General features: G+C 31.2%; 1 protein-coding gene and 1 long non-coding RNA gene across 3 annotated transcripts in view; one reads left to right on the top strand and one right to left on the bottom strand.

Annotated features, from left to right (window-relative positions):
- The window catches only part of LOC141449768 (otoferlin-like), a 139,224-nt gene that overhangs the window by 87,333 nt on the left and 30,203 nt on the right, over positions 1-21,688 (bottom strand). The window lies entirely within an intron of this gene.
- LOC141449762 (uncharacterized) lies at positions 386-2,352 on the top strand. Its single transcript, XR_012455682.1, has 3 exons — positions 386-444; positions 1,836-1,973; positions 2,077-2,352. It is a non-coding gene; the product is annotated as an uncharacterized lncRNA (long non-coding RNA).

Consider the following 21,688-nt stretch of genomic DNA (forward strand, 5'->3'; position numbering starts at 1 on the left):
GAAATTATACAGAACATTTCCAAAAAGAAATAACATCAATTATTGTTGTATGAAATTTATAGCTCAGTGTATTCGCTCTTCAGAGAGTAACTGTAATCTTAATTTTTATAAACGTAAATTTATATTTTTGTTTAGTTCAAGTTGCATAATTAATTAATTTTTTACCATGGGATTGGGAAATTTTCAGAGTTCAGGCAAGCTGCACAACACAAAAAGAAACGCATTTTTTCAATCCCCTTCTTTTTTTTCATCTTCCCACGGTTAGTCTGAAAAATAACTGAGTTTATCCAGAACTAACAACGTCCAGTCGACAAGCCCTAAAAGACTTTCAGCCCATTCAAGTACATCTGACATGAAAAAAGCAGTTTTAATTAACTAAACACATGTGGAGGTTAATTTTGTTTAAACAATGTGGCTTTTGGGTGGAAAATGAAAAAGTACATAGTAAGATATAAATTTATTTTTTTATATTAAACAATGCCTAAGTATTTTTATGCCCGAATGGTCGTGAAAATTTTTTATAAAATAAAAGCAATTTCATTTGTTCAACGAAGACTAGGATTTCATAATGTGTATAAGAATCCTTTACATTACGCAGTTCCATCTGGGAGTAACAGTATGAACATTCAGCTTTTTTCTTTATGGACCTCCTTCATGCTATTATAAAGAAATTAGGGCTGCCTTGTAAAGCTACCTCATCTAAAGCTTTGAAAACTCTTCTTTTTTCTTTGTATGCATGAGGATATAAAGGTATATGCAGGTTTTTTTTGCTACATTACTTTTCCTTGTTTTAATTATTGTTTTTTTAAAAACAAAGGAAAAATGTTTTGTGTTTCCAACACATTCATACATTTGCAACTTCTGAGAAGAAAAGTGGCCACCAAGTTGACCATCGAGAAAAATGTTTCCCGTTGTGTCGCCAAGAAGGCATACAGAAAACCGAAATAAAGAACCATACGCTTTCTGCCAAATGAAAGAGAATCAGACGCTTAAAGCAGAGTGGAAACGAGTGCTAACCTGGAAAAATCAAAAGTTCTACAATTGGCGAACCTTCCTAAGGTGTATATATCTCATAGTTAAAGGATGCGATCACTATGAGATTATTGTAAATACATAAAATCGTTTTGTGTTAAACAGGGTACGTTATCGCTGAAGTGAAAATGGTACAGATGCTCTATTTTCCCAAATTTATAAGCTTCTGCGAGAATAAAGAAACAATCGCTACAAGAACTTGATTAACATTATTATGGGCTGCCGTTGACATGTCGAAGTAGCCAATGTTCTTGCAGAAATGAAGTACTTTACTAGGAGTGTTGATGTTGCGAAAGCTTGGATAAGTACTTTAATCAAAGAGACCGCAGATTAGATTTGGTGTAAAATTGATAAAACAATTATAAACCGTTTAGAGTATGACATAAATTAAATTGAATAGTTTGAATACAGGTTTACACAATAATAATTAGAGCTAGACAATGCAAGAGTTCGACAGGTCTGTAGAATGATTGATATAGTCGATCTTAGAATAATAACCTGTACAAGATTGAATGTTGAGATTTGTTTGTAGAAATTGCCTCCAGAATCGTTGACAGAAACGCCTTTATTTATTGGCAAAACTGTGTTGTGTGAATTAAAATAAGATTATAAATGTTTAAACTATACTTTATTTAATTCTTTTCAGTATTAGTTGAGTTGCGAGAATCTAGTGATTATTTCAGTGCACGTAATATAAAATGTACTTTTCAAAAGAAAAATATAAAGTATTCTAGCCTTGATACCAGTAAATCGAGGTTAAGTTTATATGACAACTAATTATTAACTAACTCTTCCCTTTGCAGGGGGAAGTAAAAAATATTTGCCGAAGTGATAATGAATTGTGCAGAACTAACTCTACCAAACTTTTACAAGGTTTCATGCAGTATAAAATGTTTTTGCACTCATTAGCGTCAGCATAATATACATAGATAAAAAAAGAAGTAAGTTCCCTATTTGTTGTAGATATGTGGTGTACGTGACAGTATTGACGAATTTATGAATGCTTTTAACTCTAGGAGTCCGTAATTTTTTTTTTTTTATTAGTGTATGAAAATGGAGAGAATAGATATTCATTTTGCGAATAAATAAGCAGAAATTTTGACCTGTGAATATGAATACGCAATTGCAGTCATCAGAGAAACGGATTCCAAACAGAAGAGGAACTCTACAGTGACGGAAAAAAAAAATCTTTAGATATCTCGAGATCTAAAGTCCTTGTAAATCTTGAATTATTGGTCATTAAGTAATACTCAAAATAAAATTCATTTGTAATCCTTATGAGTTCTAGATGGAACTCCCTGCAGCTCTACTTTGAGCTCCCTGAAGGAATAAAGCTTCTTACTACTGTAAGACCTTTAATTTTTCTTATACCTACTGAAATTAAATTGAATTCTGACTACAAAGAAAAAAAAAATAATAACAAAAATAAATAGAGAACAAAAATATAAAACCAAAGAATAAAATAACACAAACTAATAAATAAATTTCTGCTTTCGGAATTAGGCCCATTTCTGGACAAAGGCCTCTCCCAATTCTCTCCATATCTCTTTGTCTCTAGCCCTGGAACTCCAGTTAGATCCAACGAATTTCTGGATCTCGTCTCTCCCATCTTAAGAACTCCCTACCTCTATTCCTCTTCTTATCCAATTGACACCATTCAGTAACATTGTTTGTCCAGATGTTTCTAGCTCGAGATACGTGTCCTGCCCACCTCCACTTGAACTTTTTTGCCGTTTGCACTGCTTGTAGAAAGCCAGCTCTGCTCTGGATCTCTGTGTTCCTTACTTTATCTTTCCTTTTGATATTCAAAACACTTCTTTCCATAACTTTCTGTGCGCTTCTCAGCTGCTGTTCATTTCTTCTAGTAATAGACCAAGTCTACGACCCGTACAAAAGGCAGGGAATTATACAGGCATTAAACACCTTCCTCTTGGTTACTATATTCAAATTAGCAAAATGTGCTTCACTGACCAATACTTACTCCAACTGATAGAAATCCTCCTGTTAATTTCCTCTGTAGTTTTATTCCTAGAAGATATCAGTTGTCCCAAGTACACTGCATTTTCTACCCAATCTACTTTCTCTCCATTTATAGTAATACATTTTTCCGGCCCGTTCGATATCAACTTTGTTTTTTTGGCATTTATCTTCAAGCCCGCTTTACCTGTTTGATCAAGAAGTTGCTTTATCATAAGAGATAATTCGTCCACTGAGGAAGCGAAAAGACAAACATCATCTGCGAACCTCAGATGGTTCAACTTGCCTCCATTAATATTAATACCAACCTCTTCCCAGTTTAGACCTCTAAAAACTCTAGACTCTACAATATTGTAAATAATTAATGAAGCAATAACAGTTAGTAAATTCACAATATTTCGTTTTGTAGACTTAAAGCTTTGAGAAGCGAGCAAATAACGTCCGACAAGAATATACATTACTCAAGAAAAATCTATATCCTAGAAAAATCTATAAACTAGTATTTACAGCAGAACTTAATAAAGCTAATCTGATAGAACTGCTTGCACATCCCCCAAATTAATGGAACAAAAAACATGGCCTAAAAAGAAATACTTTAGGCTTTTTTTTCTGTTCCTAATAAAAAAAAAGAGCAAATAAAGACGAGATGTATCTTTGAAAGCTCGGAGATAAATAAATTATATTTTTAATAGCCTTGCATGTACATCAATGAATGCAAAGCCATCCTTTATAACTTTATTTTACATTTTACAAACCGAAAAAAATGAACTCACAAGTCAAACGACAAATTAGATTTGGTTTCAAAGGAATAAAATCTTTTAAGATACTATAGTGCAAAGGTCAGCGAGATATTTCTATTATATTACTCGCACTGTAGTCTTCAGGTCTACGAGTCCGGTGACAGACACAATTCCAGATATTGCGTGGGACCTGCAGCTGTCTTCACCAACTACTTTTCTTGAATTTTTAACTTATTTATTAAAGATTCAATTTTTCGTTCAATATTTTGAATAATTGAGAAATAGATGTTTTTAGGCACTTTACGTCGTTCTGAATGTCAGAGGTTGAAATTATTCATTTATATTTGAGATTGAGAAAAGTATATTAAAAAAAGTAACTGATTTCTTAAAGCTCAGAGCTAAGAAATGTATAATTTTTTCTGATTTGATTAATTTACAACTGTATAATGCAATACAATAAATAATAAAGTGAGCGCCCAGATAAAAATTCACATACAAGTGGCACTAATGAAGTATACACCAATGGTTAGCCTTCTAATATTAAAATAAATTAGATTTCACTAAATAATCTTGAGGCCACTCATACTCCAGGCAAAGCCTTGGGTTTTCAGGCAAAGTGGAAGCTGATAATGCAGATATCAGAAAATTGACATGAGATGGAGTGGAATATCATAGAAAGCCAGTTCGGAAATTAAATCGATATTAAGGTAATTGTGGAGGATAAGATTGGAGACATAATAAGGGTACCCTCAGTGATTCACCACAGGATTTTGGTTTGGCATGAATGGATGCGACGGGAATTGGAAGGCTTGGTTGAACCTAATTGTACAGCTTCTTAATTCCAGATAGGTCGTAAATTTCAATATTTTGTTTTGTAGTGATATTTTAGTTTTTTTCTTGTAAATATTGAAGCAGTTTGTGGCAGTTTGTTTTAGTGGGTTACTTATGAAACGAACGACAAAGTTTAATTCCAGATATCATTTGGATTGGTTGATGTAAATAGGGAGCAATTCTTCTTAAAGGGAAGAAATCAAGTTGCGTTTGGTTTCATTTACCGGAATTAATTTCGTAATACAAAAAGCGAATCACCTTAAGTGAGAAATCGTTTTAATAGATACAATGTCATTCTTGAAATTTCCTTTTCTTATTTATCATTGAGAAGAGAAATCAGACAAACCCTTGAATCCATCCCCTTAGACATACGACAATTATCTCTTTTTTTATTATTTTTTTTTGAAAAAATAGTTTTTCAAACGTTCTAAACGTTCATTGAGTTTAACAACTTTCCACCATCAAGAAGAGTGCCTGCATGCGATGGAGTTGGGAGAAGACTAGAGTTACCGATATGTGGTTTATTTGTGACATTACAACCCATGTATGGTGCTACTAATGATTGTGCAATGTTTAGGAGAGGCAGGAAATATCAAAAAAGATCAGACAAAGAAAGTGTACAAAAGGATGGAAACGATATTTCAATGTAATGTAATTTAGCAGGCAAAAACCAGCTTATTGGTTTATTATATTATATATCATTCTCCTATGTAAAGAAATGCTAAATTAAATCGAACCTGGTTGGGGCTCTCGGAACACATAATTCTTTTTTAAATAAGAGGTAGAACTAATAATTTATTTATTCTTCTCTCGTGTTTTCCGTGTTGAAGTAGTTTATGTATTATTGTAATATAATAACTCGTATTATTATTTTCTGAAGAAGTAAAAGTTTTACAAAAATTCCACCCACGAACATTTTTTTTATTAGTAATGTCTTCTTCCGTACGTGTCTCTTAAGGTGCGACCCAACTCAAGTCCCAGACATCTCTCGTTATATTCATTTCATTCTATATTTCAGAAGCAATTTTTTTTACTGATGAAATGTGGATATATTCTCTTTGCTAATTGAAGCGCTCAAATTCATTAACATATTATTTTTTTTTTTAAATGAGTAATTATTAAAAAGCTACAATGTTATATTTCCTTTGTTCAGTAGAATTAATATAGTAAATTAGTTTTGAATTTTAACTTGAATTATTAAAAACCATTTAATAATATTTATTCCATCGATTAATATAATTAATGTCAGACATTTTAATGTTTGAATTAATTCACCCAAATTTGTTGACATTTTACTGTCCAATAAAACGTTTTGATGGCTTGTTGACCAGACATCGTCTAATTTACACGTGTAACTGTGCTAGCGGTTTATCCAATAACTGTCCACTCCATTACACGGGCCGCACCATTTAATAGTGGTTTCCTATGTTGACCACACACTCGTGTCACAGATGTTGGCTAATTTCTCAAATCTAGAGGGGGGGAAACTTAAATTTTGAGAATCTAGAAGTGATTAATTCCTCAATATTTGTTGCTTATTATTTTTGCTTTCAAAAACCTATAAATGAGTAAGGTAAACCACTTTTCTTTGGTATACGTATGCAGAACCATTTTTCTTACCTTTGTTTTAAATAACGATTTCAGTTTTCTGTACGAAGTGGTTTTAAACTATGTTCAATCATCAAACCCCTTTTGAAGTTGAACCCCATTTTTGGAGTTGGTTATTTTTGCAGTTTTAGAATACTAACTAGAACAGCACAACCCACTGAATTCGTGGCACATCCTTAAGAGCTATACTGATCCTAAAGAGGTAGTTGTTTTGTGTCACTGAATGAATTTATCCTATTGACAGGCAGCCACTAAAACGTTACACCAATGGGTCAGGAGATACAACAATTAGAAAAATAAAGGAAATGTAAAGCTTCCAAACATTCATCACCTTATATCACCTTCATAAAAACAGTTAGAAAACTGGAATTTGCTCAATTTTAGAGGTAGAAGATGTACTACAATAGTACATATTTTCGGAGAGATTAAACCAATAGAACAGGAGATACAGCTATTAGAAAAATAAAGGAAATGTAAAGCAACCTAACTTTATCACCTTTTATCTCCTTCAAAAATTGATTTAGAAAGCTGGAATTATGTACAATTGTAGAGGTAAATTACTATATATGTACTATAAATGTACATAATTTCCGAAAGTATACAATAAAACTTAATGTTTGGTAATTTTCATTTTCGAAAAAAAAACGATTCGGAGATGAAAGTTGATCCAAATGCGCTCACAACTTTTCGTTCGAGATTTCTCAAATTAGAAAATTTTTCATTTGTAACATAAATGTATCTAATAAAAATTTATTTTTGATTCTGGTGTTTGGAAAATGTATTTTTTTTCATTATCACATTGTCAGTCATTCATGCCAGTCTCTCCATTCGGAGAGAATAATCCAATTTTGTAAAATTAGATTTAATCCCGCGGGTCCCATAAAATTATTCAGGGCGGGCCACATGCGACCCGCGGGGCTTGGATTGGCCACCTTTGCTCTACACGGTTGCACCAATTCCTCTACAATTCCAGTGACCACATTATGTGAAAGAACCCATTTGGATTTGCTTCTAATTTTAGTTTTCAAACTGTCCGGTAGGACAGTTGTATAACGTATACGCAATGGAAACAATTATTAAAAATATCCTTTACTCTGCATTAAATTGATCTTGTTGGAGAGATAATGGGCTTCGCATAACTCCTTCCAAGCAAGCGTTTGACAGTTTCGCTTCGTCTTGGTGTGCATTTTATTAATTTAATATTTCGATAAAGTTAAATTTCCCATTCAAAAAACGTTTGGATTTTGGGTGGAAGCTTTGTTATGGAAATATGAAAACAGTGAAATATAGTGAATAGACAATGATATATGATACTTAGTTTTGTATTTTTCTTAACTGATGTGGTTAATAAGAGTCTGTAAATTGATAGCAAAATAGTAACAGTAATAGTGATGGCAAAATAATGTCTCTGTTTGGCAACATTTGCCAATCCTGTCCCATGTTTATCAACTAATTCTGAACTGAATATAAACAATAAAAAAGGAATTCATTCATTTTATTAGATATTGTTCAATGTATCACTTATGATTTAGAAGTCCAGATTGTAGATACAGTTCACAAGTAATATTTCTTGAGTATGTTCCTAAATTTTCCATACGCAAGTTATCTAATTTCTAGTGGAATTATGTTATATATTTCAGTAGACATAAAGTTTGGACTGAAGTTTGACTTAGCCAACCAATAATAGGATAAGTTTACTTCAGTTTTGTTCCGTTTATAATGTTAGTGTTGCATTGATCTCATTTCCTTGTTTGTGTTCACTTTTTGTTTTAGAGCATGCTTATAATAAATATTGCTGCCAGAATTATTATGTTCAATTCCTGAAGGGTTAAGCTGCAGTTTTCTTTGGAGACAGTCATGATTAGCTGTACTCTTATAAATTTGTTTCTGCATCTAAAAATTATTTTTAAATCACTCCACAACTCTATAAGGCTTACTCCTACCATGCAATGAGCCATTGTATGCTGTTTGCAATTTCCTCTCTTAATTTTCTCATCAAGTAACCAACTTGGGACCATTACTGGCTAATTTAAGTCCATTATAGATTTGTAACCAGTGCTATTCCGAGGAATATTAGTACTTTCTCTTCTTCTCCTGTCTGTAGATGTTTGGTGCTGAACATATTATTCCTGGTTTTCTGAGATGCACAACTAATTGATTTTTAGACATTTGTCTTGAAGAAAAGCAATATTTTAATCTGACAGTTCGCAACCACATCAGCATTTTCATCTCTGGCTATGAGAAGTGCCATCCACATACAAGATACATTATCCCATGAAAGGATCATCCCAGACCATTAAGGTATAAAAGAAAGGAGAAGAATTCTGAGAACTCACTCACTATCACATACTAAGAACATTGTTTTCACGCTAAGGACATTCTCAAAAAAATATAGTTCCACTGCAAACATAGTTTTGAAAATTTTATTCCAGCAGTAGTTTCTTTTGTTAGCACTAAGCTAGGCAAAAAAAGGAAGAAAGAATCAGAAGCAGGGAGTAATTTTAAAAAGCAGAACGCCCCATACAGGCAGAAGATGGAGTTTTGTTTCGCCACACCTGTTGACTCGTTCGTTCTCTCCAGCGTTGCTGCTCCGGTCGATATCTCGTGACCTACGTACGCTCGCTGTATGCCCAACAACCCGATAGGCATGCTTTACATACGCACGCGCTTGCAACCTTCTGTACATTCAACAGTGGCGCCAATCAAACGCTCGCACAGTTGGTTTTACATTATTCCGCAACTTTTTCCCGCGGAGTCTTTTATTTCTCTCCTTCACTAAATTGACCTGATCATAGTTCATTATTGGAAATTAATATTTCAATCTGTTAAAATATGAAAAACGAAATTTCCAATAATTTTGAATGATTTGTTGAAAGAAAAAGCGATTTTTTTTTTAAGCTACAAAAGTCAATAAAAAAAAAGTAGGTTACACGCAACGCTACCGTAAATAGACACAAAGTATTGGGTATCTTTTTAATTTATATTATTCTGTTTGTTGCAGTTAGTATAAATACTTTTCTTCCTTCCTAATTCTGTAATTGAAATAGTTTTATACTCAAGAAATTACAAACAAAATCGGAACTTAAGGCATTTCTCCGCTTCAAAATGACACAAGGTCATAGGAGACCACCACTCTAACACATTTTTGACATCTCTTCCTTCAAATCCTTTCGAAATGTCCTATTTATATTTTAATTCTTTTATTCTGACAACAATTTTCAAATAAAGTCAGCAGTATTGATAATTTTGCTGCAGATTGATGAATACAACCGACTGGAAACCAAATTATTGGCAGTAAATTTGACAAAGGGTTCGCTCCAGAGTGTAATGAAAGTAAACATTAATCCCATTAGTAATGCAATTAAGTCGTGGGCGCAATTAATCTGTCTTCTTTGAATAGACCAACTGTTTGACATGTGAATTGTAACATTTGTAACAATTGTAATAAATAACAATAATTGTACCAATTGAATTTGGGAGCGTGGCGGTTCACAATAAAAGTGAAAAAAAAAAATACGATATTGGATTCTTTATCGAGTAGCCTACAAGAATCGTAACGATAAATAAATCTAACGCCTATAAAGACATAATCTTCAAACACGGAGCTAGTGCACAAAATATGCATGAATGTTATTTACAGCAGTAGAGAAATGAAATATCTCCATAAATCTCACCTTGCAGGAGATAATGAGATTAAATTCTTTAAATAATACAAACAGTATTCTTGGATGTTACTATGCAAAACATTGTGAGATTCATAAATGAGTAGAATGGTATTATTAAGCACAACATCTAAAAGTTGTTGATTTTAATTTAATTTCAATTTAGAAGAGGAACCTCTTAAATCTTTTGAGTATCTCCTTTTCTTAACATCACTAAGAATATTAAAAGAAATATGTGAGATAATTGTCAACTAGATACAGTAATGAAATAAATTATCGAAATTATTTGAGTATATATGTAATATGAATTACTTAACGCAGAAGCAATTTTTGTTTCCATTAAAATAAATATAACTTAAAACCCACATGGTTCAAAAGTTTTTTTTAATTCTAATAATTTAACATTAAATGAGTCATATCTTATTTTAATTTCCTTTAGGCAGCTAAACCAAGAAACTAGTCAGTTTTGTGGGATATGCGTGGAAATGTTAGCAATCATATATTACGTTTAAATAAAAAAAAAAATTATTTGATCGAATCTCAACTAGGTTTATTCAGTAGGAGTTTACTCAGTAGGTTTATTTTACTGGTCACTGGAGGTCCCAAAGCAACTTAGCTCACCAAAATTTAATATTGGGTCCAAAACATTCAGTAAGTCTTTTCTCAGAAAATAGCAAATCCGATATACGGTTATAAAAACTGTACTGGTTTAAATGCTTATTTTAGATAACTGAGAATATGTTCACCCTAATAAACAAGAATTGCGGATTACAATATATTTTAATCATGACAATTGCAAATATGGCAAGATCATTGCAATAAAAGAGCAAACAGATATGTAAAAGATATAATATAAGTAGAGACAGTTTTCTAACAAAAAAAAAAGAACTATCAGCATTTTTTACGATTTCTTTGTAGAGAGACATGCTATGATGCATTTATAAATTCATTAGAGGGAATAAAATAAAAATATTAGATTCATAAAGAAGGGAGAGACTTCATAGTTTCTATGTTAAGTTCTCATACACTATCACTGTAAAAAAAACAAACTATAAACAGTCACATTCAGTTACTATTGTACATATTATTCCCATAAAGAAATAACTCAGCTTGCAGCGCTAAATAGTGGAAGTGGCGGTGAAGAAAAGTGGAAGATAAAGCGATTATTTACTTTTAATAAATGAATGTTGGGATAAAATAAGGCCGTTTTTTGACCACCAATATATCAGCAATTGGAGGATATAGAAGCCAACAGTAGCTATGAGTGTGGGTGTATGATGGTTTTTTTCCCAGCTTTTAAATTGATTGATTGAATGATTAATGTGAAAATAAGAGCAAAAAGACAATATATAAATAAAAAGTAAAGGATAAAAAAAAGAAGTAATAAATCACCAAAATCAAATATACAGATTATTTGATTATTATTTTGCCTAATTAATTTTTTGTTCATTTCTTCATTCCTTCCATAATGACTTATTAAAATGAAGGTAGTTTATATTATATTATTGTAATCACAGAAAACATAGACGAGGAACAGATGAAATCAACTTCTACTATTTGGTGAGAACCAGAAGTTTTATTTTGATTAGTATTTTGTTTCCAGTGTGCAGAAGTGGACACTGGTTTCTTTTGCAGCGGTAAAAAAAAAAAATTTTGGAAGTGTTCGCATTAGATTTATTTTTTTTACAGTAACTCTATACCTTGAAACGACTTCCTTCCAGAAATAAAACATACTTCTGTGTACATGATTTTATGTAAAACAAATTGATATTATTTAGACATTTCGGCACATTGATTTTCTGCTACTTATGTAAGTTTTATTACAACCCTTCTAAAATGGAATTTCGGTTTACCATTCCCTATCTTCTCTATCATAATATACACATATAAATATATATTTTTATATGTGTGTGTGTAAATAAAAAGGAAAAATAAAAGCGAAGTCTGCGCTTAAAAACATGGGTCCCAGTTGGAAACTACTGGTATAAAATAGTGAAAGCATTTTTCATTGCTGTATTATTTATCGTTGTAAAGGTCCAACAATATCTTTTAAACTTGTTATTCCACATCTGCAAGTATCATTTGAATATTTCTTTGTTTTTTTTGTTTTTTTTTTGCCTTGAACTTTATTTTAACTTTACAGATTGATTTAACTCTGAGGTTAGTTCAATGGTTAAAGAATGAAATTGAAGTAAAAGAAACTTTTAGGGAGAACTGCCAACTTTAATTCAATTTCGAAGAACAGAATAAAGTTGCTATCAAAAAGAAACAAAAAAATCTTGAGAGTTAGTCTTGTCAAACTGATTTCAATTTCTTTGTTTCATTTATCTAGTAATCCTTCTACATAATTTCTTTTCCCTGGATTTTTTTTTAAATAATGTAATAGTTTTTGTTGTAATTTGGTTTCGATATTGTATCTAACAAAGTTCCAGCTTTTATATACCGTGAGCAGCTAGTAATTATCTTAGGAAAGAAAATTAAGCCTCAATTTAAAATAAAAGTTCTTATTTTTATTTGTAAAATGAAATCCTAATCTGGGTCTACGGAATAGAACTTTACAACCTCCAACAATTTTTTATTCTATCTCTTCAACCAGAAACCATCCTACTTTTGTTAATGCTCCACATTTAGACTCCAATTAACTAACAGCTACCTAAAAATCACATTATTAGCAACGTTGCTTCTTCTTCCAACAATAAACTCCACATAACTCTGACCACCCATAAAAATCTCTTAGACAGAAACCTCTCTTTTCGAATCCTTCCAGAAGCGTCAGTGAGCTCTTGATTTCCTTTCAATTAGAGACAATGGCTCCCATTGGTAGTTCCTCCAATATATAAAGTAATGTAATCGCCAATTTTTTCAGGCGGGGCTTAACGTCCAACTATCAATTAAGTGCCGTTGACGGGGAGGCGAAAGCTCACACTTTACTATAAACAATTTTTTCTGGCAAATAAAAATTAGTCACATGCGGCATTCGAACAGGGGATCTCTAACTTACAAAGCCCTGCTCTTGACCTCTAGACCAGCACCCAATATATAGCTCAAGCGCATTAGCATATTGTTAGTATAAAGTTAACATTGAAATATATAAGTATATATTTGTAACATAAGATAACCAACATCTTTTCCTAATTCATTCATTCCCAAAGAAGACAGGCACAATAGATTGTGTCTGTTTACTTAATCAAAAATGGTTTAAATTATTGCCAAAGCAAGTAAAATAACTCTATTTTGTTCTCTCTTTGTTATTACCTTGTCGTGGAAAGTGCATCCACAGTTTGTTACCTTCTCCCACATCTACAAAGACTGAGATATTGGGCTGCCAGACGTCGCATGGCCGAAGTAGCCATTGACCGTGAAGGCGTAGGGTAAAAAAAAAAAAAACAACAAACAAAGGCTGAGAAATAAATAGACCCACACAGAGTATGAAAAAGATTACTGAAATATTATGCTATTCCCTAGAGAATCAACGATTGATTTACAACATAATCCAATTTAGACTTATTGAGTTGAATTGTGTAGTTCGGTCAAGTGCTTCACTTTCCTGAAAATCTAATCTTCACAATCTCCGTGTCTTCTGCAAACAATAAACATTTTCTACTGTAGGTCATAAAATACTGAATAAGTTCTTAGTTTCCTTTATTACATAACTAAAGTCCAATGAAAGAAATTTCGCTAAGTATGTTATCTTCTCGTAAGTATCTTTTCGTGACACGGGGAAATAATTTTATAACGATCCTCCACAATGTATAAAATGGCAACTAGCTTCTATGTCTATATTCAAATGATATTATTGTCCCAAAATAATATGTGTATTATATCTGAATCTCAGTTTCTCTTTGAAAGTATTTCGTTTTCTTTCCATATCTTATTTATCTGGAAATGGTTAAATAAAATAACATGTTCTATAAAACAATATATTTCTTTCATATAAATTCATAAAAATCAATAAACCCTTTTTTCATCTGTTTTTTAGCTAGAACGTATACTCCAAAAACCCTGAAATATATCTCACATTCTCTGGCCTCTGAAGCCCTGTGGGAATAGAATCCTCTTCGAAATCTCCGCGTTTTTGCTGAGTGTAGTTACGCTTCTTTTTGCATTGATTTTACTGAGAGAAATCTTGTTAGATACTAGGTAGTGAAATTATTGAAGATAAAGGTGGGAAACGAGGGATTGCTATTAACATATTGTTATTATTATGCCTTTATTAGTACATAATTTAGTACAGAAAAAAAAAAAAAAAAAGAAAAAAAAAGTAATATAATATAACTTTAAACTACTTCTTGGTCGATTGACTGTCAGCGAATATAACTACAAATAAATGAATCACAAATTTATTCTTCTAAACTGAACTAAGGAGTTTATATTTGTTTGGAAAATTTTAATAAAATATTGTAATTGTTATAAAAATAACTTCTTTTTTTTCACAATCGCCTGCAATGGAAATGGTATAAAAATTCTTGGATATAGTTTTTTTGGTGTTGTGAAAAATTATTACACAATTTTGATTCTTCCATTTCTTTTATTTCTAAAAATAAACAATAATTTGTAAAATGTATTTTGAATATTCCAGTTTAAAAAAAAAAGCACATGTGGCGTGTCAACTTGCCCCTTAATCTAAAGCTTATCTGTTGCATGCAAATTCAAATAACAAAAAAAAAAAAAAGTTAAGCAGTAAATAATTAAAGTGTAAACCTAAGTAAGTTTAAGAACGGATAAGGTTTTAAAACCCATAGCATCTATTTTCGTAGCTAGTTTAATAAATTTACATAGTTTACACATTTGCACAAAACCTGCTTTGAATTTTATGAATTCAACCTAAGCAAACCAGCTTCATTACTATGTAGCCCTTATACCAGCCCTTATATTTTTGTGAGGTTGACTAAAAATAATTGCCAAAGAAAGTTTGATTATTATCTGCAAACTGAACACAAAGTACATGAATTTATTTAGCCAATTTAATTTATTAATCAAAATTAAGTTTAATCAATGTTTTGTTTTTTGATAAATTGTTAAATTAAATTTGCCCACTATCTAGTACACCAATTATTTTGGTTGAAACGGACTAGACTGGTGTGAAACAAGAGTTGTGTTCAACTTACCCTATTCTAGTTCTCAAGTTGTCCTTCAAATTTATAACTTAAGCCTGTTAGTTGTAAGTTAGCTACAACATTGGTTCACTCAAAAATGGAGTTTTTAAGGTAATTTGGAGTAATTAATGGCGTAAAGTAATAGGAGTAATTTCACAACTCCTACATTACATCAATTAGCACGAAAAGAATTTCAAAGAAACGCAATGTGACTTTATCTGACGAATAGTACACGAAAACATATCAAAAAATGGTTTAAGATTTACCAACTTCTATCGAGCGATTTAATTCTCACACAGAATATTATTGACACATTTAATTCAATTATTATACATAAAGACTCTTGCTTATTGATGAGAATGGACTTACTTATTTCTCATATTTATAAAACAAAGCTAAAGATTTCTAAAAAATGGCTTCCATTTTTCAAATTGTGATTTCAAAATTTCGTAATGTTGTGGCGCCCCACGTAGAAAATATTTTAAGTTTCCCGCGCTGGAAAGAAAAAGGTTATATCACTAATAAAAGTCTATTCCAACATTCTCGGTTTTTGCTCTAATTTGAGTTTTATGGTGTAGGATGTTCTGTTCACTTCTGCTAACTTTTGGCAACGATTATCTAGACAAAACGATGGTTACACCGTACACGGTTTACAAAGTGGACGGTACCAGCCGCGTTCATATACCGTGACTTCTTTTATAGTTTATCCTTAAGGAAGAGTTTATCTAACAGTTTTTTTTTTGTTGTTGAACAGGATCCACTTATCACCTCAAGTCTACATTGACCCAAAAGAAGGCCGTTTTTGTTGCGCCAATGCACAAAATACAACCTCCACTACTTGTTAATTTTGGCCGATCTTTCCACTATTAGCTCTTAAAGAGAAGAAAATTTGTTGCAAGATAGTTTTCCAACTACTCGATATTAAGCGAATATTTCATTTTGAAGCACGGTTTAAAAATTACATTCTTAACAACTAGCAAAACTTTACTTCCAACCTAATGCATGAGAGTTCCTGCTCTGAAAACGAATCATGCATTGCAATCGCTTAGAATGATCTTTGCATGTACTTAATGCACAAATGCTGCTTACCACCTAGTGGGGAAAAAACTGTATTTATTATCCCATCTGTTGCATGTAGCATACAATATTTCAAAGAAATAATTTGAATTGTAATTATACTTAACATATACCGATTGTGTTGGAATTTATACTGCTATATGAAAAATAATATGATGAAGATAAAGTTGATGAAGTGGTGAATTTTCGGAAAGAAGTTCAATTTTCCCAACAAGAACATTTAGAAATGTCAACTGTTTTCTTCCAAAATTAACTTAAATATTGTGTCTTTTAAAAACTTTATCTTGTAAATTAGTCCCAGAAGAAATTATCTAATAATTAAACACGGAATATTCGTATGGTGACTTACTATAAACTATTCCATCCTTTTACCACTTCAACACATCCCATAAATTTTTTTAATTTAAAAAGAAAACGAGCATTTTTTTGTCTCAGTTTATACGAATCACAAAAAAAAATATTATCATGTTATTAAAGTATTGCAAAGTGAAACGGGACAAGATTTCTTCAAGTTGTCCAGTTTTCTGTATTCAATAGAACAAGTGAACATTCTTGAAAACAACTGGGAAATTCCCAGCTTAAGACAGAACAAAAACAAGCCAGAATCATCGAAATAATTGAATTTTCTGTGCCTTACCAATTTCGTCTCACAGTTTCTTTAAGTTAAGACTAAGCATCCAGTTGTTATAATAACAAAAATGTTAACTTAGGACAAAAACGTTTTCTATTACGTTCATGTAAATAAAAGTTCAATTAAACACTAATATACTTTCTCTGTCATTAATCATTACTGAATCTTTAATAAAAATTGTAAAAATGTGAGATGTATGTGAAGAATGAGAGGGTAAGGGAATCTTTCAGGAAGAATCAGAATAAGTAGATGCCAGATCTGTCTGGTACCTGTACCGTTGTTGTTACAGATGTTTCTGATTAATCGAATACCAATCTGAATGTTATAGCAAGTTTTTTATCGTCATTTTCTTTGTTAGGAACTACATGCGGGATTAGGATCGTCGTTCATTTGCGTTTCATTGCAATTTTAGGAAGTTTTGCTTGAGCAGAAGCTATTAAAAGGCCTCATTGTTGCTTCAATTTATACTTAAATATTGCTTGCATTTCTCAGACACTAACTCGCCATCTAATAATTATTACATACCATTTCATTGATTTTTTTTATTATTATTATTCCACTCAATTTATTGTCATCCTTCTCATGAAATATATTTCAATACCATTTATTTTCAGTATTTGGTGCGGGCACTAAATTAACTTTAAAACTCCGGAGATATTATCTAATAAACTTCCTCAAGATATCAGTGACTTATTAGCTACATTACACAATCAGTATAAAGAAGAAGAAGAAAAAAGATTCGTAGTTGTTATCTCCTCTTAGAGTAATAATAGCCCTTGGGTTTGCCTTAATTGCCAGATTGTGACGGATCCATCAGACTTGTGCTCTGGAAAGTCTGTTTCATTTTTAACCTTAATTCTTCTCACAACGTGAAGTTTGAACACAACGCGAAACATAATGCAGCTGATCTACGACATTAATCCAATCTAACAAATAGGAAATAAAGCCTAACACTTTTACTTCAAATAAGTTTTTATAAGGGACCACAATTGATCAAGAGAAGCTTGCAACTTGCATAATTCGTTGTCTACACCACTCATTCAATTCAATGATCTGCATTTAATAAAGTTAAGACCCAGTGTAGCTATAGAATTCCAAATTTAAGAAAGAAAACATTTAACAAAGAGTGCAAGTTCGCAATTTTCAGTTCAAGATTTCCAATTTAATGTAAACTTAAAACAAAAAACATTTTATTTATTCATTGTAGGAATATAAAGGCAAAATAACATTATTACTTTTATTCATAGATTTTTTTAATGACTAAGAGCAATCATATCAAGTTATTAGCTCTTGTGCTAAGAACCTTTATAAACCTTTACTACTTCTATATTTAATGTTAAGAACAAGTAATAACTGAGCATGAATATCAAAATTACCAAATTTAATTAAATTAAAAGTTCTGTGTTCTTTCTGGAAAAAAAAAAAATAACAGATATATTTTTAAAATTGTTATTTAACCATAGATATTCCTCATATAAGTAGATCTGTCACTGACAGTTGCTCTCTGATCCCTCTATTTTTTTTTATGAATCTAGAATCATCATAACAGATTGAGAGCTAAGTGACCTTTTATATATGTAGGTTTATTCTAAATAAATAAACATTAAAACTCTTGACTTTTATTGACTTGATATTGTTTAAATGTTCGTAATAGATAAATATTTTGTTTATCAGCGCTAAAAATAAACAGTTGAGTCATAACAATTATTAGAAATGCTTAATAAATCAGTTTATTATATGGACAGTTTGTAAATAAACTATTTTCTAATAAACACTTCAAGTTATATTTGAAACATAAAAATATTAGGGGAGAAGTTTCAATAGTTAAAAACTGAAGGAAATCATAAATTTAAATAATTATTTAGAAGAATTAGCTTACCGAAAATGCCAAGCTACAGAAAAAAAAAAATCAACAACAAAAGCTGAGGCGGAAAAGAATAAATATAACTTTCTTCCTTTAACAAATAAACTTGAAGGCTGGCTTTTTCTTAAGTTACCCTCAAGTCAAAATCTCATCCAATGTTGCACGAGATAATGATCTCTCCTGGACCTGAAGTATACACCTCTTTGTTTGTATGAGTTCTGTACAAATAATTCTTAGTAGGGAATTTTGTTTCTCTCTTTAAATAGTTCAAGTATTTCTTTAGATGGAAAGAAATGTGCAGAAAAGTAACTTGAATCAAAAGCAACATATATTAATGTTTATAATGGTATACTTCTTTCATTTTTAATCTGAGAAAGTTGAATTTGCAATTTAGATATTTAAATGTCTAGATTAGGCTTGTTTTTCTTGAATTTAGTCACAAAATGGAAACAAGTCGTTAAAATACAGTAACTGTTCACTGACTTGTTCAATTTAAAAATTAAAAAAAAAAAAAGTCCCAAGAACTTATTTGACATCCCATAAAACAGTCAAGCATAATTGGCTGATGTTTCCCTTAAAATAACTAACGATTTTTTTTACAATACACAAGTAAAAATGTAATTAATTTGCTTTGTTAAAAGTTGTTTTAGCTCTTCATTTCTCTGGGAACGATCAGATCAATTAAGAACGTTGGTTCTACTTCTTCATTTCAAAGTTAAAAAAAAAAAATCACAATATCGTATTCGAAATCCGAAAATTTTTCTCCAAAAAGCAGTTGCAGTTATTCAACTAGCATTAAATCTATGTTTATTGAATTTGGCTGTATTTTTGACCAGTTAATGGTGGGCTTATTGTTACTTCTCAGACTTTATAATGAATAAAGAAGCTACAATTTAATTTGAAAGCTTTCACTAGATAGGATATATTTTTTAATCTTTCTCGAAGCATGAGATTTAATAACTACATATTTTGTGTTGGATCAGCTATAAATGTTAGATTACATTATAATTTCGATTTGATTCATACTATTAGTCTTGTTTTAAATTAAAACAAATTAAAAAATTATTCTTACTGTTTTCTAATCAACACGCCGTAATCTAGAAATGTTTCAATGAAATTTTAATTGCGAACGACCCGATATCAATTAAAAATACTTTTATGACTCAATAGTAAATTGATTTCGTTCAGATAAATGTAGATGTCAAATTTCTGAAAAATAAAATTTACTACTGAATTTGCAGTAGCAATTTGAATAGCTTCAAACCTGCTATAATTGCTCACTAGGCGTTTTAGTTATCAGAAACTCATATCGAAAGAGAGAATAATGTAACTATGTTTCTCAGAAATCCGTAGGAAATCCTTAACACTTTACAAAGTTCTTCTAAGATTTTTTAGGGGAGGTTAGGAGGTTTCAATGCATTGCAAACTTTTGTAGATCTATTATGATACCTTTACTGATGTCAGGTTCCTTGAATATAAGAATCGAGGACTATGCTCAAGTCTGGGAATCCCCAGAATTGACAGTGCCATCTCATATCATCGACCTACCATTTTCAGGTGTTCTCTAAATCGACAATGTCTTATATGATAATATAAAGCCGAATTCGCACAATCCACGGCAAGCCTTATATCTCTGCCGGTTACAATTTCTTAATCAGAACTTTGCTTGCCTCAGTTCTTGGAGATTGATCCAAGTATAGCTCTGAGACCTCCTCTCTCTAACCTGCAGGTTCAGACCCACAATAACTTTTTCTTTCCTTTTACACGAACTTGTTGCCACTCTGAGTAAAGCTTCTTGCCCATGCCATTAAGTTTGGATTTCAGAACCATTTTTAATGTCAATAATGATTTTGACAAATATCGTTGAAGGAAAGCACACAAACCTATTTAGTCATAATTTAAATTTGTTGATCATCGATATTCTTGAAAACACAAAAAATTAAATAAAAGTTAAACCGAAAGACAATGCCCACCAAAAATTTATTTTTAGTAATGGAATTATGATGAAAAATTTGTCTCTTTTATTATGTTCAACTCTTTTCCTCTTTTTTAATTCAACACCCTCTCCTCAGAATCATTAAAGTTTACACCATTGTTATAGAAAATAAAGAGAAGCAGTTAGCAAAGTAGAGAACTTTGTGGAAACATTTTAATAGGCCTTATGAATTTTTTGTGTTTTATTTATTTTATGATTTTTTTATTTATACCAGTTTCAGTAAAATTTAAACTCATTCAAACAATGTAAAAGTAACAATTTACACAAATATAAAATCGAAATATTGAACGCACTGCCAGATCTTGTTGTCTTCTTAAAATATTTTTTCTTTTTCGAAGAATATGAAAAAATAAATTGAGGAAAATCAATTCTAGGTAGGCATTCCTAACTAGTAACTCATACAGCATTTTTATGAAGAGCGGAGCTCGTGAAAACGCCTAATCTTTAGTCAATAGCAGTTTGCAGTTTCATCATGTTAGCGAGGCCATCACAGTCAGACTATTTTCAATATCACTTCAAGGGACCATTTGATCTTCTTCTGACCTTCCGTAACTATCAACACCACTTCGTCCAGCTTTAAATTCTCTTTCCATGTTTCACCATAAGTGCCAGATATTCATGGCGTAATTTCATTCTTTTACCTTAGTTATATTTAGTATTCAAACATTAACTTTATACAAACCTCACCTCACTATTACAAATTCCCTTGACTCTATTTTCAATCACTTTACATTATCCTTATTTTCTCAGTTAAAATTCAGAGAGTTTTAATCCAATCAATAATTATGTCACTGTTGTCTGATAAAAACTGACTTAAGAAAGGGTCTATGTTTAATCTAAACTGGTAATAGACAACTCTGGCCTCTTTTTTACCCTTTCTTCAAGGCTTTAGAAGATAGTAACGGATCGTAGTGATTATTCGTTGGTTTAACTATAGTGGGACCTAAGGGCAAAGTGGTACTTAAGCTTTATTGTTTTGCCATGTGCTGACATTGTCCTAGAAGTTTAACCTTCATTTACATTGGCTTTCTTAGCACCCTATAAAATTAAATAAGAATGAATATCAGTAGAGATGTAATTTTATTAAAACATTAAATTAAAGCAAAATAAATTTAAAATAAAACAAAATTTAAAAAAAAGTTGTATGTATTAGAAAGATTCAAATACATAAAAC

Source organism: Rhodnius prolixus, unplaced genomic scaffold (genome assembly GCF_049639745.1).
Source record: "Rhodnius prolixus isolate KJV_2025 unplaced genomic scaffold, Rpr scaffold_2, whole genome shotgun sequence".
Taxonomy (NCBI): Eukaryota; Metazoa; Arthropoda; class Insecta; order Hemiptera; family Reduviidae; genus Rhodnius; species Rhodnius prolixus.